The sequence below is a fragment of the Vigna unguiculata genome, unplaced genomic scaffold, assembly GCF_004118075.2.
Source record: "Vigna unguiculata cultivar IT97K-499-35 unplaced genomic scaffold, ASM411807v1 contig_20, whole genome shotgun sequence".
Classification (NCBI taxonomy): Eukaryota; Viridiplantae; Streptophyta; class Magnoliopsida; order Fabales; family Fabaceae; genus Vigna; species Vigna unguiculata.
Genome location: NW_021010902.1, coordinates 494,574 through 499,309, shown reverse-complemented (window position 1 = coordinate 499,309; position 4,736 = coordinate 494,574). Strand labels below are relative to the sequence as shown.

The window sequence follows — 4,736 nt, the reverse complement described above, 5'->3', positions numbered from 1 at the left end:
GATTGCTGAGGAATGGCTTCAGACGATGCCCATTCACTTTGAAGCTCTTATCGGTGGACTGGCTTTTGATTTCAACTGCACCATAAGGATAAACATTAGTAACAACAAAAGGACCAATCCACTTTGATCGCAACTTACCCCCCATGAGTCCAAGTCTGGAGTTATACAGTAAAACTTGCTGACCAACAACAAACTCCTTTCTACCTATGGAGCTATCATGGAATTTCTTGGTCTTCTCCTTGTAGAACATAAAGTTCTGATATGCCTCTAGATGGATCTCATCTAACTCGTTCAATTGTAGCTTCCTTTCCTTCCCAGCTTGATCAAGAGAGAAGTTGCATGACTTGACAGCCCAGTATGCTCGATGCTCTATCTCCACTGGAAGGTGGCATGGCTTACCAAAGATAACCCGATAAGGAGACATCCCTATAGGTGCCTTATAAGTAGTCCTGTGAGCCCATAAAGCGTCCTTAAGTCTATTGCTCCAATCCTTCCTGTTGGGCTGCACAATCTTCTCCAAGATCCTCTTGATTTCTTTGTTTGAGATCTCGTCTTGCCCATTAGTTTGGGGGTGATATGGTGTAGAAAGTTTGTGCACGACCCCATACTTTTGAAGCAAAAACCCCATGGATCTGTTGTAAAAATGGGTGCCCTGGTCACTAACAATAGCTCGAGGGACTCCAAACCTGCAAAATATGTGAGACCTAACAAAGTCCACAACAACTCGAGCATCATTAGTTCTAGTAGCTTTGGCTTCCACCCATTTTGAAACATAATCAACAGCAAGCAAGATGTAAGTGAAACCAAAAGAGATAGGGAAAGAGCCCATGAAATCTATACCCCATACATCAAACACCTTACAAAATAGCATGGGTTGTTGAGGCATCTGTTGTCTCCAAGAAATGGCTCCTCCTGCTCGTTCGCATTCCTCACATGTGCTACATATCCTCCACACATCTTTGAAGATGGTGGGCCAATAAAATCTGCAATCTAGCACCTTGCGAGCTGTCCTCTGTGTGCCAAGGTGACCACCAGGTGCAGATGAATGACAAAATTTGAGGACCGAGTCAATCTCATGGTCTGGAATGCATCTCCTAGTAACCTGATCACTACACATTTTCCACAGATAGGGGTCATCCCAAGCGTAATACCTAGCATCGCTCTTGAGTTTATCACATTGAGCTCTTAATGCTAGGGGAGGAAAAACAGAAGCAACAAGATAATTAACAATGTTAGCAAACCAAGGTGAGGAAGAAGTAGAGAGTGTCAACAAACTTTCATCGGAAAAGTCATCCCGGATTGGTGAAGCATCATTAGTAGACCTCTCAATCCTGCTTAGGTGGTCCGCAACTAGGTTTTATGTTCCGCTCCTATCACGGATCTCGAAATCGAATTCTTGGAGCTAGAGCATCCATCTTATCAGCCGAGGTTTTGATTCTGCCTTCTTCATCAGGTACTTAAGAGCTGCATGGTCAGTAAACACAACAACATGAGAACCAAGCAGATAAGATCGAAACTTTTCAAGTGCAAAAACTATCGCAAGGAGCTCCTTTTCTGTTTGGTGTAGTTTGCTTGGGCAGCATCTAATGTCCTGGAGGCGTAGTAGATTACCCTCGGTTGCTTATCAATCCTTTGAGCTAGAACAGCCCCCAATGCATAATTGGATGCATCACACATAAGCTCAACTGGGGTTGTCCAGTCGAGCGCCTGAATGATTAGAGTTGTGGTTAGGGCCTTCTTGAGGCAATCAAAAGCCTATTTGCATCCTTCATCAAAGATGAAGTCAACATCCTTTTGCAGTAGGTTCGACAGTGGGAGGACTTTTTTTGCTGAAATCTTGAATGAAGCGCCTGTAAAACCCTGCATGGCCAAGAAAAGAACGAACCTCTCGCACAGAAGAGGGGTAAGGCAATTGTGAAATAATTGAGATCTTGGCAGGGTCAACTTCAATGCCCTTTTTTGAAATTATGTGCCCCAATACTATGCCTTGTTCTACCATGAAATGACATTTCTTAAAATTGAGAACAAGGTTAGATTGGATGCAGCTGTTAAAAACTCTGTCCAAACTATCCAAACATGCATCAAATGAGGACCCATATACAGTAAAGTCGTCCATAAACACCTCTATGCATACACCGGTGGAATGTGCCAGGGGCATTGCATAGGCCAAACGGCATCCTCCTATAGGCAAAAGTGCCAAAAGGGCAGGTGAATGTGGTTTTCTCTTGGTCCTTAGGTGCAATGTGAATTTGAAAATAACCAGAAAGCAATAGTGGGACTTACCTGCCAAGCGCTCAAGCATCTGATCAATAAAAGGCAGGGGGAAGTGGTCTTTTCTGGTTTCTTGATTTAGCCTTCTGTAGTCAATGCAAACTCCCCAACTGTTTTGCACTCTTATTGGAATCATCTCCTCTTTTTCATTCTTGACTATAGTGAGGCCTGTCTTCTTTGGAACAACATGGATGGGGCTGACCCACTGACTGTCAGAATGGGGTAGATGATCCCAACTTGTAGAAGCTTGGTCACCTCCTTCTTTACAACATCCGAGATGACAGGGTTGAGCCGCCTCTGTGGCTGTCTCACTAGCTTTGCTCCATCTTCCAACAATATCCTGTGCATGCATGTTGATGGGCTAATACCAGGGATGTCAGCCAATGTCCATCCAATTGCCTTTTTATGCTTTTTAAGAACGTGCAACAACCTCTACTCTTGTTCAACAGTAAGGGAGATGGAAATGATGACAGGCAGTTTGTCCTCCTCCTTTAAGTAGACATACTTGAGGTTGTCTGGCAGTGGTTTCAACTTTGGAGTACTGGATGCTTGCTGAATATCAGGAACCTGAGGGGGGGAGGAATGGGTTCCACAGCCTATACCTGAGCATAACAATCAGATGCATATGTACTTCCTGCAACATGGTTAGTGCAACCTGATTGTATAACATCAAGTCAATAGGTACAACATCCAGAGATTCAAACTCAGTAGATTCAACATTGTCCACATCATACTCAGCATCATCAAAATCAGAATCACAATTAGAATCAAGAACATCAATGCATGCAAATTCAAATAACTCAGACACAGATGAATGTTTTAATGCATGCAGAGAGTGGAAATCAGAAATCAATCCATCAACAATATCATCAATAATATCCACGTGGGAAACAGAATGATCCTCAGAAGGATGTTTCATGGCATCCAGGATGTTAAATCGCACAACAATATCATCAAACTCCATGGACAAAGTACCTGCATGGACATCAATTTTGATTCATGCAGTTTTAAAAAATGGTCTGCCTAAAATGATTGGTGCAGAACCATGTGAAAATCCCTCTTCCATATCAAGAATGTAAAAATCAGCAGGGAAAATCAATTCACCAACACAAACCAAAACATCATCAACCAAACCTGCGGGGTGGGCAACACTTCTATTTGCCAACTGAATCACCACACCCGTAGGTTACGGGGGTTCAAGAGAAAGAGATTTAAAAATAGACAGAGGCATTACATTTATTAAAGCACCAAGATCAAGCATTGCATTTTCAAATTTATTGTTACCTATGTCAACCTCTTCCATCTTTTTGCTTGGAATGGCTCTTGAAGGGAAAGGAAGAGGTGTGGAAGGTGCAGCAGTAGAGGTGGAAGGCATAAAAGTCACACCAGATGTGGAAGGACCAGTTGCATGAGCATCACGCTTTCTCTGAAATGTGGCAGGGTCAACTTCCTTTGAAGGTGTAGGCTCGGAAGTGGGAACTTTAATGTTCTTCCCAGATCTCAACGTAATGGCACTCACATTCCTCGGATTTTCCACTGTTTGTGATGGAAGCTTGTCAGAATTCTGAGCCTGTGCCTAGTTTAGCTGAGTGGCCATCTGCCCCATTTGATTTGTCAAACTCTGGATTGAGGCCCTAGTCTTCTGCTGGAATTGCATATTTTGACGGGTCATCATCCTGACTAACTCCTCCAATGAAGTAGAAGAAGGTGCAAGTGCTGCAGTAGGAGCTGGTGTGGGTACAGGTGGAACATGAGCAGGTTGAGGTGCAGGTGCAACTCTTTGTTGTGGAGGTGGTTGCACATTTTGAAATTGTTAGGGCTGCTGGTTACCCTGGTTTCCCCATCTCAAATTTGGGTGATTCCTTTATCCTGGATTATATCTGTTTGTTGACAAATCATGGTTTTGTTGTTGATGTTGGGGCCTATTGCTGTTGAAAATATTTGCTGCATAGGCCTGAGGGGTATCCACTGGTGTAGAAGAAGAAGCAGCAGCCTGTTGTTGCAATGCTGGGCAAGAGTCTGTAAAATGATCAACAGATGTACAATGGCCACAAACTCTTGCAGCTGGAGCTCTTTGATTGGAAGCAAGTTGGTTGACCAGTGTGGTAAGAGCATCAATCTTACTTTCCAACTTCTTCGTGTACTCGGCTGCTCCTACATCATGAACACCTCTAACAACTATGGCATCACTCCTTGTGCCAAATTGTTGTTAAGAATTTGAAGCCATGTTCTCTATTAGTTGCCTGGCTGTAGCTGGGCTTATGTTACCAAGGGCACCACCACTTGTAGCATCAATCATATTTCAATCCATGTGGTGCAGACCTTCATAAAAATACTACAGAAGGAGATGTTTCAGAGATCTGATGGTGTGGGCAGCTTGAATAGAGATTCTTGAACCTCTTCTAGTACTCATAAAGGGTCTCCCCAGATTGCTGCTTGATGCTAGAAATCTCCTTCCTTATGGT

At 43.4% G+C, this 4,736-nt stretch overlaps 1 non-coding gene across 1 annotated transcript; it reads left to right on the top strand.

Annotated features, from left to right (window-relative positions):
* The first annotated feature begins 4,629 nt into the window (after positions 1-4,629).
* Positions 4,630-4,736, top strand: LOC114171324. The gene has a single exon (XR_003601437.1). It is a non-coding gene; the product is annotated as a small nucleolar RNA R71 (small nucleolar RNA).